Source organism: Mustela erminea, chromosome X (genome assembly GCF_009829155.1).
Source record: "Mustela erminea isolate mMusErm1 chromosome X, mMusErm1.Pri, whole genome shotgun sequence".
Lineage (NCBI taxonomy): Eukaryota > Metazoa > Chordata > Mammalia > Carnivora > Mustelidae > Mustela > Mustela erminea.
The window spans coordinates 67,663,255-67,678,025 of NC_045635.1; positions in this window are offsets into that span (position 1 = coordinate 67,663,255).

Here is a 14,771-nt window from a genome sequence, read left to right on the forward strand (position 1 = left end):
CTTGATGTAATGACCACACATATAGGAGAAGCAGAAGAACAAATAAATGATACAGAAAATAGAATTATAGAAAATAATGAAGCTGAACAGAAGAGATACAGAAAAAAGATTGGAACATGGGAGTAGACTTAGGGAACATAGCAACTCCATCAAACAAAATAACATTCATGTCATATGAATCCCAGAAGAACAAGGGAGCCAGAAGGGGGCAGGAGGTTTATCTGAGGAAATTATAGCTGAAAACTTTCCTAATCTGGGGAAGGAAACACACATCCAAATCCAGGACACACAGGGAACTCCCATGAAGATTAAAAAAAAAAAAAAAAAAAAAAAAGAGGCCAACACCAAGACATATTGTAGTCAAACTTACAAAATAAGGTGATAAAAGAAAAATTCTTAAAGCAACAAGACAGAGGAAGTAGGTAAGATAGCACAGGAGTAGGGATGACCCTAAGTTTGTCTCATCACCCAAATAAGGCTAGATAGTTATCAAATCATTCTGAACACCTGAGAGATCAATCAGAGATCTGAGGACAAATACTGCAAGTCTACAAGTAATAAAGTGAACAACTTTTAGAAGGTAGGAGGTGCAGGGACTTGAGTCTGGTGTGATATAGCTGTGGATATGGGAGAGGTGAGGGGAGCCTGCTTAAGGAGGCTACTGGATAGTATTAAAGCAGCAGAGAGCAAAATCAGAATGTTTGGAAGTATGCTATAATGGAGGATGTGCCTGGCTTAAATGTGCCCAGGTAGAAGAGCAGGGCAGAATTTCGGGTGTTATACTGTGGTCTGAAGATCCCCTGGATCTCAAGAAGAATGGGTCATCCTAAACACTGCACTATTCCCAGGCATAGGAACAGGGAAGCTGGCTGAGAACAGTGAGTCTAGGTGCCAGGTATCTGCTCTGCATTGCCATAAATTCTGAACCACTGTGCAGTCATGTGACCACTTTCTTGGGCCAAGTCTGACAAAAGGCAGAAGTGTGGCAATACTCTATCTGGGAGGAACAGCAGGGGTCTACACTATGGGAGTCCCTAAAGTTAGAATTTTGAAACTCATTCTCATGCCTGAGATAAAAACAAAACAAAACAAACAAACTCATTCACTCAGACATAGGCAGGGTAAACACAAGGTTCTGACAGAAACCAGGGAAAGATGATTGATTTCTCTTATGAGCAATCAACTCAAGTGCTGGGAATGTGAATTTTCAGCTCCATGGCTAGAGAATATGGCACCACCATATTCATCCCTCAGTGATGAAAGACTTCAGGGAGCAAAACAGTGCCACCAAAACAGTCCAGAGCTACTTACACCAAGTCCTGTCTCCCTGTGCACTGGAGGTGCATATTCACCTAGGGCAAGTCCACATGAGAATCAGTGCAAGAGGCCCCTCCCCCAGAAGACCAGCACAAACAATTTGCTCATGTCAAGTTTACTGATCATAGAATACTGCAAAGCTTTAGCTCTAGAGGAAAATAGTATCTAGCCTCCTTTGTACTTCTTTTTTTCATTTATTATTTTTTCAAAAAATGCTGGTGCTTTGATCTTGCCCCAGATCTTCCCCAGCTCCAGAGCTATAAGAAATAAATTTCTGTTGTTTTAAGTCACTTGGTCTGTGGTATTTGTTATAGCAACTAGAATGGGATAAGACACTATAGACCCCCTACTCATTTAATGTTTCTCAACTTTTAAAATACAAGGCAAATAAGATTTTCTCAGTAGCACCCATTGTTAAAACTTTCAAATGGATAAATCTATTAATATTATAAAATACCTCCATAATTTTGGCTTCTCCATTTTCAGCATTACATTCTCCTTTAATAACTTCTTGCTTCTTTTCAGCTATTGCTTTGGCACCTGCATCTGTATTTTTTTCCACTATATCATTTTTTGTCTTCATTTTCTGTCCAGCAACACAAAATAATAAAAACAAATATACAACTTAACTGATATGTTAAATAAATGGCCCAAGTTATTTTATCAGCTGCTGTAATGATTTACAAAAAGCTTTAAAATACCCTTATAAACTTAATATCAACAAAAATATGACTTGACACTTTTAGTTTCATCCTAAACCTAAAACAGCATTAAAAATGAATAATGTTCTGGGACACCTGGGTGGCTCAGTGGATTAAGTGTGGGATTCTTGGTTTCGGCTCAGGTGATGATCTCAGGGTCCTGGGAGTGAGCGTTGTGTAGGGCTCCACACTCAGCACGGAGTTTGCTTGCCCCTCTTCCTTACCCTTTGGCTCCCTGTCCCCACCCCATCCTCCACTGTCCCTGTTTTTGCTCTCTCTCATATAATTAAGTAAAATAATTCTTCTAAATGAATAATATTCTTTTTGTATAAATTAAATAAACTTTCTTTTAGATGAGAAGCAACAGGTTAGAATACTGACCAGTGGTCACTCAGAGCTAACTGCAACAGATTAAGACTTTGATAAATTAACTCTTTTTGACAAGAGGGGGAGTTTATCTGTCATGTCTCATAATTAGCAACAGGGTTTTATTGATAGCAAAGCTTCCAGTGGTAATAATTCAGAGAAATACTATGTTAGCAAGAGCATCACTTTAGATATATTTGAAAGAGATAACCTAAAGAAGAGCTGACTCAGTATATGTATCTACAAGTTTGAAATGACTTGAATCATGAAATCATGACCAAGAAATCTCTTTGCCTTTGTGTGTAAAAAGCACTAGATTAAGGGCCAGAAAAATTGTGCTTGAAATCTGGATCTGTGACTTATTTGATGTGATCTTGAGCACAAGTATAAATCTCGTTGTGCATGTCTTTTATATGTAAAGAAGGGTAATAACACCCAACTCATAGGGGTATTATAAGGAGCAAATGACAAAACACATGTGAAATTGCTTTAGAAATATAAAATATAATATAGGTATATTATTACTATTTTAACACATGAGAAACTGAGAGCCAAGTAGGTTAATGCATTTTAAAATCCATGATCATACAGTATTTGTTTTATTGTAGCATTATCTTCTATTTTTGAAGGACATAAAGTGTTTAATATCTTTTTATAAACTATTTCATTTATTTATTTGAGATAGAGAGAGATCATGGGTGGGGGGGAAGGGGCAGAAGGAAAGGGAGAAGCAGACTACCCCACTGAGCAGGGAGCTCAATTCTAGGACCCTTAGATCATGACCTTAGCCCAAGGCAGACACTTAGCCACCCAGGTGCCTGAACTTTCCTAATAACCTATAAATTGGATACCTAATTTTATAGAATAGTGACCTTCAAATGTAAAATAGAGAAAAAAATTAAAAGCCTTTCTCTTCTGTTGTCCACTTATTGTTGTTAAAACTTCATTTGCCCTAGTTTTAGCAGTTCTTTAATAAAAGAATTGAAGGAGGAGTCAAGATGGCGGAGAAGTAGCAGGCTGAGACTGCTTCAGCTAGCCGGAGATCAGCTAGATAGCTTATCTAAAGATTGCAAACACCTGAAAATCCATCGGCAGATCGAAGAGAAGAAGAGCAGCAATTCTGGAAACAGAAAAACAACCACTTTCTGAAAGGTAGGACCGCCGGAGAAGTGAATCCAAAGCGACGGGAAGATAGACCCCGGGGGGAGGGGCCGGCTCCCGGCAAGCGGCAGAGCAACGGCGCACAAAATCAGGACTTTTAAAAGTCTGTTCCGCTGAGGGACATCGCTCCAGAGGCTAAACCGGGGCGAAGCCCACGCGGGTTCAGCGTGGCCTCAGGTCCCGCAGGGTCACAGAAGGATCGGGGGTGTCTGAGTGTCGCAGAGCTTGCGGGTATTGGAACGGGAAAGCCGGCTACAGAGACAGAGCCGACAGTAAGCTCACAGCTCGGTGTTACCTTGAACCGGTCGCAGGCTCGGTGAGCTCGGAGCGCGGCCGGAGGTCAGGCAGAGGGGAGTAACTGGGCGCTGTTCTCTGAGGGCGCACTGAGGAGTGCGGCCCTGGGTTCTCGGCTCCTCCGGGCCGGAGACCAGGAGGCCGCCATTTGTATTCCCGTCCTCCAGAACTCTACGGAAAGCACTCAGGGAACAAAAGCTCCTGAAAGCAAACCCGAGCGGATTACTCACCCCGGCCCCGGGTAAGGGCGGTGTAATTCCGCCTGGGGCAAAGACACTTGAGAATCACTACAACAGGCCCCTCCCCCAGAAGATCAACAAGAAATCCAGCCGAGACCAAGTTCACCTACCAAGGAGTGCGGTTTCAATACCAAGGAGAGCAGCAGAATTCCAGAGGAGGAGAAAGCCAAGCACGGAACTCAAGGCTTTTTCCCTGTGATTTTTTTTTAGTCTTGCAGTTAATTTAATTTTTTTCTTTTTCTTTTTTTTTTTTTTTTTTCTCGCCTTCGGGTAAAATTTTTTTTTTTTTTTTAACTGTTACCTTTTTTTTTTTTTTAACGATTTTTTACTAGTTTATCTAGTATATATATTTTTTCTTTTTTACATTTTTCTTAGGTGTTTTCCTTTTTTTTTAAATTCTTTTCTTTTTTCTTTTTTTTTTCTTTTTTCTTTTTTTTTCTTTCTTCCTTTTTGAACCTCTTTTTATCCCCTTTCTCCCCCCTCACGATTTTGGATCTCTTCTAATTTGGTTAAAGCATTTTTTCCTGGGGTTGTTGCCACCCTTTTAGTATTTTACTTGCCCCTTCATATACTCTTATCTGGACAAAATGACAAGACGGAAAAATTCAACACAAAAAAAAGAACAAGAGGCAGTACCGAAGGCTAGGGACCTAATCAATACAGAAATTGGTAATATGTCAGATCTAGAGTTCAGAATGACAAATCTCAAGGTTCTAGCCGGGCTCGAAAAAGGCATGGAAGATATTAGAGAAACCCTCTCGAGAGATATAAAAGCCCTTTCTGGAGAAATAAAAGAACTAAAATCTAACCAAGTTGAAATAAAAAAAGCTATTAATGAAGTGCAATCAAAAATGGAGGCTCTCACTGCTAGGATAAATGAGGCAGAAGAAAGAATTAGTCATATAGAAGACCAAATGACAGAGAATAAAGAAGCTGAGCAAAAGAGGGACAAACAGCTACTGGACCACGAGGGGAGAATTCGAGAGATAAGTGACACCATAAGACGAAACAACATTAGAATAATTGGGATTCCAGAAGAAGAAGAAAGAGAGAGGGGAGCAGAAGGTATACTGGAGAGAATTATTGGGGAGAATTTCCCCAATATGGCAAAGGGAACGAGCATCAAAATTCAGGAGGTTCAGAGAACGCCCCTCAAAATCAATAGGAATAGGCCCACACCCCGTCACCTAATAGTAAAATTTACAAGTCTCAGTGACAAAGAGAAAATCCTGAAAGCAGCCCGGGAAAAGAAGTCTGTAACATACAATGGTAAAAATATTAGATTGTCAGCTGACTTATCCACAGAGACCTGGCAGGCCAGAAAGAGCTGGCATGATATTTTCAGAGCACTAAACGAGAAAAACATGCAGCCAAGAATACTATATCCAGCTAGGCTATCATTGAAAATAGAAGGAGAGATTAAAAGCTTCCAGGACAAACAAAAACTGAAAGAATTTGCAAATACCAAACCAGCTCTACAGGAAATATTGAAAGGGGTCCTCTAAGCAAAGAGAGAGCCTACAAGTGGTAGATCAGAAAGGAACAGAGACCATATACAGTAACAGTCAACTTACAGGCAATACAATGGCACTAAATTCATATCTCTCAATAGTTACCCTGAATGTTAATGGGCTAAATGCCCCTGTCAAAAGACACAGGGTATCAGAATGGATAAAAAAACAAAACCCATCTATATGTTGCCTCCAAGAAACTCATTTTAAGCCCGAAGACACCTCCAGATTTAAAGTGAGGGGGTGGAAAAGAATTTACCATGCTAATGGACATCAGAAGAAAGCAGGAGTGGCAATCCTTATATCAGATCAATTAGATTTTAAGCCAAAGACTATAATAAGAGATGAGGAAGGACACTATATCATACTCAAAGGGTCTGTCCAACAAGAAGATTTAACAATTTTAAATATCTATGCCCCCAACGTGGGAGCAGCCAACTATATAAACCAATTAATAACAAAATCAAAGAAACACATCAACAATAATACAATAATAGTAGGGGACTTTAACACTCCCCTCACTGAAATGGACAGATCATCCAAGCAAAAGATCAGCAAGGAAATAAAGGCCTTAAACGACACACTGGACCAGATGGACATCACAGATATATTCAGAATATTTCATCCCAAAGCAACAGAATACACATTCTTCTCTAGTGCACATGGAACATTCTCCAGAATAGATCACATCCTCGGTCCTAAATCAGGACTCAACCGGTATCAAAAGATTGGGATCATTCCCTGCTTATTTTCAGACCACAATGCTCTAAAGCTAGAACTCAACCACAAAAGGAAGTTTGGAAAGAACCCAAATACATGGAGACTAAACAGCATCCTTCTAAAGAATGAATGGGTCAACCGGGAAATTAAAGAAGAATTGAAAAAAATCATGGAAACAAATGATAATGAAAATACAACGGTTCAAAATCTATGGGACACAACAAAGGCAGTCCTGAGATGAAAATATATAGCGGTACAAGCCTTTCTCAAGAAACAAGAAAGGTCTCAGGTACACAACCTAACCCTACACCTAAAGGAGCTGGAGAAAGAACAAGAAAGAAACCCTAAGCCCAGCAGGAGAAGAGAAATCATAAAGATCAGAGCAGAAATCAATGAAATAGAAACCAAAAAAACAATAGAACAAATCAACGAAACTAGGAGCTGGTTCTTTGAAAGAATTAATAAAATTGATAAACCCCTGGCCCGACTTATCAAAAAGAAAAGAGAAAGGACCCAAATAAATAAAATCATGAATGAAAGAGGAGAGATCACAACTAACACCAAAGAAATACAAACTATTATAAGAACATACTATGAGCAACTCTACGCCAATAAATTTGACAATCTGGAAGAAATGGATGCATTCCTAGAAACATATAATCTACCACAACTGAACCAGGAAGAAATAGAAAGCCTGAACAGACCCATAACCAGTAAGGAGATTGAAACAGTCATTAAAAATCTCCAAACAAATAAAAGCCCAGGGCCAGACGGCTTCCCGGGGGAATTCTACCAAACATTTAAAGAAGAACTAATTCCTATTCTCCTGAAACTGTTCCAAAAAATAGAAATGGAAGGAAAACTTCCAAACTCATTTTATGAGGCCAGCATCACCTTGATCCTAAAACCAGACAAGGATCCCACCAAAAAAGAGAGCTATAGACCGATATCCTTGATGAACACAGATGCGAAAATACTCAACAAAATACTAGCCAATAGGATTCAACAGTACATTAAAAAGATTATTCACCACGACCAAGTGGGATTTATTCCAGGGCTGCAAGGTTGGTTCAACATCCGCAAATCAGTCAATGTGATACAACACATCAATAAAAGAAAGAACAAGAACCATATGATACTCTCAATAGATGCTGAAAAAGCATTTGACAAAGTACAGCATCCCTTCCTGATCAAAACTCTTCAAAGGGTAGGGATAGAGGGCACATACCTCAATATCATCAAAGCCATCTATGAAAAACCCACCGCAAATATCATTCTCAATGGAGAAAAACTGAAAGCTTTTCCGCTAAGGTCAGGAACACGGCAGGGATGTCCATTATCACCACTGCTATTCAACATAGTACTAGAGGTCCTAGCCTCAGCAATCAGACAACAAAAGGAAATTAAAGGCATCCAAATTGGCAAAGAAGAAGTCAAATTATCACTCTTCGCAGATGATATGATACTATATGTGGAAAACCCAAAAGACTCCACTCCAAAACTGCTAGAACTTATACAGGAATTCAGTAAAGTGTCAGGATATAAAATCAATGCACAGAAATCAGTTGCATTTCTCTACACCAACAGCAAGACAGAAGAAAGAGAAATTAAGGAGTCAATCCCATTTACAATTGCACCCAAAACCATAAGATACCTAGGAATAAACCTAACCAAAGAGACACAGAATCTATACTCAGGAAACTATAAAGTACTCATGAAAGAAATTGAGGAAGACACAAAGAAATGGAAAAATGTTCCATGTTCCTGGATTGGAAGAATAAATATTGTGAAAATGTCTATGCTACCTAAAGCAATCTACACATTTAATGCAATTCCTATCAAAGTACCATCCATCTTTTTCAACGAAATGGAACAAATAATGCTAAAATTTATATGGAACCAGAAAAGACCTCGAATAGCCAAAGGGATATTGAAAAAGAAAGCCAACGTTGGTGGCATCACAATTCCGGACTTCAAGCTCTATTACAAAGCTGTCGTCATCAAGACAGCATGGTACTGGCACAAAAACAGACACATAGATCAATGGAACAGAATAGAGAGCCCAGAAATAGACCCTCAACTCTATGGTCAACTAATCTTCGACAAAGCGGGAAAGAATGTCCAATGGCAAAAAGACAGCCTCTTCAATAAATGGTGCTGGGAAAATTGGACAGCCACATGCAGAAAAATGAAATTGGACCATTTCCTTACACCACACACAAAAATAGACTCAAAATGGATGAAGGACCTCAATGTGCGAAAGGAATCCATCAAAATCCTTGAGGAGAACACAGGCAGCAACCTCTTTGACCTCAACCGCAGCAACATCTTCCTAGGAACAACGCAAAAGGCAAGGGAAGCAAGGGCAAAAATGAACTATTGGGATTTCATCAAGATCAAAAGCTTTTGCACAGCAAAGGAAACAGTTAACAAAATCAAAAGACAACTGACAGAATGGGAGAAGATATTTGCAAATGACATATCAGATAAAGGACTAGTGTCCAGAATCTATAAAGAACTTAGCAAACTCAACACCCAAAGAACAAATAATCCAATCAAGAAATGGGCAGAGGACATGAACAGACATTTCTGCAAAGAAGACATCCAGATGGCCAACAGACACATGAAAAAGTGCTCCATATCACTCGGCATCAGGGAAATACAAATCAAAACCACAATGAGATATCACCTCACACCAGTCAGAATGGCTAAAATCAACAAGTCAGGAAATGACAGATGCTGGCGAGGATGCGGAGAAAGGGGAACCCTCCTACACTGTTGGTGGGAATGCAAGCTGGTGCAGCCACTCTGGAAAACAGCATGGAGGTTCCTCAAAATGTTGAAAATAGAACTGCCCTATGACCCAGCAATTGCACTATTGGGTATTTACCCTAAGGATACAAACGTAGTGATCCAAAGGGGCACATGCACCCGAATGTTTATAGCAGCAATGTCCACAATAGCCAAACTATGGAAAGAACCTAGATGTCCATCAACAGATGAATGGATCAAGAAGATGTGGTATATATACACAATGGAATACTATGCAGCCATCAAAAGAAATGAAATCTTGCCATTTGCGACAACATGGATGGAACTAGAGCGTATCATGCTTAGCAAAATAAGTCAAGCAGAGAAAGACAACTATCATATGATCTCCCTGATATGAGGAAGTGGTGATGCAACATGGGGGCTTAAGTGGGTAGGAGAAGAATAAATGAAACAAGATGGGATTGGGAGGGAGACAAACCATAAGTGACTTTTAATCTCACAAAACAAACTGAGGGTTGCTGGGGGGAGGGGGTTTGGGAGAAGGAGGTGGGATTATGGACATTGGGGAGGGTATGTGCTTTGGTGAGTGCTGTGAAGTGTGTAAACCTGGTGATTCACAGACCTGTACCCCTGGGGATAGAGTATTATGCCTCCATCAGAAAGGATGAATACCCAACTTTTGTAGCAACATGTACGGGACTGGAAAGAGATTATGCTGAGTGAAATAAGTCAAGCAGAGAGAGTCAATTATCATATGGTTTCACTTATTTGTGGAGCATAACAAATAGCATGGAGGACATGGGGACTTAGAGTGGAGAAGGGAGTTGGGGGAAATTGGAAGGGGAGGTGAACCATGAGAGACTATGGACTCTGAAAAACAATCTAAGGGTTTTGAAGGGACGGGGGGTGGGAGGTTGGGGTACCAGGTGGTGGGTATTATAGAGGGCACGGATTGCATGGAGCACGGGGTGTGGTGCAAAAATAATGAATACTGTTATGCTGGAAATAAAAAATAAATAAATAAATTAAAAAAAATATAGCTACTATGGGGTAAATTGTAATTCAATTGGCCACCCGTGTGGGACCTAGCAAGACTGTGCAGCTTTCTCTGTGTGTTACAATCTCATTGGCCACCTGTGTGTGGCCAGGCCCAACCACATGGCCTTTGCTCTATAAAAGTTAGTCTGTGAGGCTGGGAGCGGTCACCCTCTCTGTAAGGGGTGGCCCTGAACGGTCTGTTTGAGGGTCGGTTTGATTCTTGATGCTTGGCGCAAAATAAAACTTTGCTTGACCTTCAAAAAAAAAATAATAAAAAAATAAAAGAATTCAAAACCTTTTATAAATAGGACTATAATTTACAGTTTCTCCAATCACAATTGGATTTGATGATTTTAATGTCCCCCCTAGCTTTAAGGTTTATGATTTTTAACCAATCTTTAAAGTATTAACTATACCTCAGTAAAGCAATATTAAAAATTAATTGTATTATATTTACACAGGATAACACACAAGTAAATAAATACAAATATAAAGTGAAAACTGAATTTAATATTGAGGCTATTTTTATTTCTAGTGTTGTTAGCCACAACATCAGAGTATATAATTCTATATGAAATCAATTGTATTCATTTAAAAATAATGTATGTGAAAACACTTTGCAAACTGTAAAGTACTATATAAATATTAGTTACTACTATTATTACTTTGGTTACTACAGTTTTCACTTTTTGTTTTCCAGAAACATTGGTGTTGTGACTATATGATGTCAAAGGCATGTACATTTTATAGGTCTACCCAACTAAAATTTTGTTTTGCTTCTTCTTAATGAAAATACCCAAATGCAGTGGACAATCACAGAACATGAACAAATATCCCTTACTCAAAAAGCTTACATATACCATATGGTATAATGTAATATATTACTAACTAAACAGAAAACAAAGAAAGTAAAATGATTAACTGCATGCCTTTCCAAAAAAAAATATTTCTGAAGTAAAGCAATTTTCTCTCAACATTCCATGTTAAATATTTACCTTTGGAGTTGATGTTCTTTTGGGCTTCAACTCTGGTGTAATGGGCATGGGCATCTGCATCAAAAAACACAAGTCATGAAGGGGAAGGAGGAAATCATAACTGAAGAAAGATCACTAATCATGAAATCCAACCTCTTAATTTAAATAAATGAGCATAGTTCAGACTGAGCACTTGGTGGGGGGGACAACAACATTTCCTTGGTGAGAAAGATTTTACTAAGAATCCAAGATAAATCTGTATAAAATAACTAGTATTGTCCAGAATTCCCTGAATTTTAAAATTACATTTTACAATACATGGGAAGCTTTCTTTTAAAGACCACTTACAGCAGACAGTCTGGCTGATCTTCTCTTTGGCTATAAGTAAAATAATAATAATAATAATAATTAGTTAATAGAATTATGGATACACAAAATGAGTTATTTATATTGTGAAAATATTTAGTGTAACACTACATGAACATTGTTTTTAAAGAAGAATTTATGAACTTGAGTAGAAAATATATAAATAAATAAATATATATATATATATATATATATATATATATATATATACCCATTGCACAAGCCTAGAAAAACTCAGCGGCGGGAATCTCAGGAATGGGGATGGCTATTAAAAACCATTGCTTTCTGTATCTGAGCAGCCCTTCAGCCTGGGAACTATCAAGCTATTACATGATTCATATAGCCCCAGAGTACAGGGGAATTTCGATCTTACTTCTATGTTCTAGAAATAGGGAAGGTAGATGGAAAATATATATATAAATTTGTATATATATAAATTTTTATTTTCCTTCCCCTGGACCCTTTATATAGATAAGGAATCAAAAATCCCAAATTAAACTTCAATTACTAAGCTAAATGAATGCAATGGCTAATAACAAGGAAATAGAAATATAGCCCCTTCTTGCAAACTGACAAAACATTTTTTTGTCTCTTAAAAAGAACAGGGACGCCCGGGTGGCTCAGTGGGTTAAGCCTCTGCCTTCGGCTCAGGTCATGATCTCAGGGTCCTGGGATCGAGTCCCGCATCGGGCTCTCTGCTCAGCAGGGAGCCTGCTTCCTCCTCTCTCTCTCTCTGCCTGCCTCTCTGCCTACTTGTGATTTCTCTCTGTCAAATAAATAAATAAAATCTTTAAAAAAAAAAAAAAAAGAACAGCTCTCTCCAGATCTTAAGCATAAGGTCCTAAATTTCAAGAAGTTTGGAATTTTCAATACCTGCTATACTTCTGAAAGAGCTCACTGGCATACCATATTGGTACTCATATGGTACAAATATACAGACCAGCGTCAATTTTTTAGCTATTTATGTGTCTCAAATTCACAAAGCAAGTGGATTTTTTCCAACAGATTCTAAAACTAAACAACAACAAAAAACTCACCTCCTGCCTCATGTCACCTTGACCCGCAGCCTTATACAGACGAGAAAACCACACAGGAATAAGATCATTGATATAAACACACAGATCAGAAAATATTGCATGGATTACAGTTGTAACATAACCACTTACGACTTTTTTCCTGGATTCTGTCTCAAGTCGCCACATGTTACTTCCTAGTAGCATGCTACATACTGCTCTCCACTAATGTGCAAATGTGCACCAAGATGCAAATATATTCTCAAGACCTAAGTTTACACAAGTGATAGTCAATTCCATCCTTTTGTATAAATTGCATCTCCTAAAAGCAAACCTTTTAAATTTTAAAATCCACCTGCTATAGCCAGTGTTAAAGAAAAACACAAAAAACAAAAACCAAAAACAAAACAAACAAAAACGTGGGGGGGCGCAGAATGAAGTCAGAGCTTCATGCAATTTCCCTGTTTTGCCTTATGTTTTATATGCACTTGTACCTATTGGACCCTCCCTACAGACTGGACTATTCTTTCCAAGTTTTCCATACAAGAACTACAACCCCAACAATGCTTCAATGTCTTTTTCTTCTCTGTCTCCTTTCTCTCTCTCTCTTTCTTTCTTTCTTTTTCTTTTTCTTTTCCTTCCTCTTTTTCTTTTCTCTTTTCTTTTCTTTCTCTCTTTTTGTTTTCTGCCTCTCTTTCTTTCTTTTTCTTATTTTGGAAAGAACCTTTGCAGTGTCAATGCATTATTCTGAGGAGTTGGCCAGGGATTTTAAAACTTGCCACCACTACCTGCTACAAGGTTGCTCTCAGCTCGGTAAAATAGCAGGACCCGTTGCACAAGCCTAGAAAAACTCAGCGGCGGGAATCTCAGGAATGGGGATGGCTATTAAAAACCATTGCTTTCTGTATCTGAGCAGCCCTTCAGCCTGGGAACTGTCAAGCTATTACACGATTCATATAGCCCCAGAGTACAGGGGAATTTCGATCTTACTTCTATGTTCTAGAAATAGGGAAGGTAGATGGATAAATAGGAATAATATCAAAACAGTCACTGGGTGACTCAGTGGGTTAAAGCCTCTGCCTTCGGCTCAGGTCATGATCCCAAGGTCCTGTGATGGAGCGCTGCATCGGGCTCTCTGCTCAGCAGGGAGCCTGCTTCCTCCTCTCTCTCTGCCTGTCTCTCTGCCTACTTGCGATCTCTCTCTTTCAAATAAATAAATACAAAATCTTAAAAAAAAAAAAAGTCACAATGTTTTACATCAGCACAGTGTTTTACAATTTTATCTATCAAGCAATGAAACAGCATTCGATTTCACTCCTAAGAGATCCCTCCCAAAAAACAATGAACAAACACGCGAACAAACACCAGGTGTGAATTTATCTCCTCTCCAAGAGAAGAGTCACAACATTTGAAGTGAGGGTTTGCAGACTACCTGCAGTCTGGAATAGCTCAGATCAATTCTGCATTTCTAAAAGGGAACAAATCCATGCTACCTCAACATCAGCAATAGTTTATCTTACTCAGTTCTCTTGCCATCTCTCCATCTTTACCCAGAGAGTTTGGTTAAGTCCAGGTGTCTTAGCCCTGAAGTTGCTAAAGTGCAGAGGTGAATCTCTGCCTTCTTTCTCTAGGACAGTTTGAAGTTTGCGCCGCCTAATGGCACAGGATTACCACTGCGTAGCCATCTGGCCTGACAAGAAGTGGAGGGAAGGGGGGGAAAAAAAAAGGAAAAAGAAAACGGGAAGAACAAAGGCAAATACTGGAGGAAGCCGCGGCTTAAGTTACCCCAAATGGGACGGTTCCCAGAGAAGAGCCGGAGGCTGAGGAGGAAACTGGTGCCTGGAAGTGTGGCTGAGAGAAGCGTTCTCCAATAGGGTAAGCAGAGGAAGGGGGATGGGGTAGGAAGCGACAGCACAGCGCTATGGCTGTTTATAATTCAGCATGGAGACACCTCTTAAACGATTTATTTCCCTTAAACAAAACAAGCCGAAAGCGAACTACTAGTTGCATGCAAGACCATCCTAAATCTTACACCGATCTTTTTTGCCCTTCCTTCCCCTTCTATTTGGCATATCACAAAATCTAAGTAGAAGCCCAAATGCTTTTTAAAAAATATCTGCGGATTAGGAAATATGTATTTCAGTCGCTAATTCCCTTTCTAGTTTCCCATTTCACTTACCTTTCTTTTGGGCATTGTTGCAGCTCTCTATAGGAGATCTTAACAATCAGCAGGAAAAAAAAAGCCGAAAGCAGTCTCCGTCCAAGCGCTCAGGCAGCAACTGAGTTTTCAATGAACTAA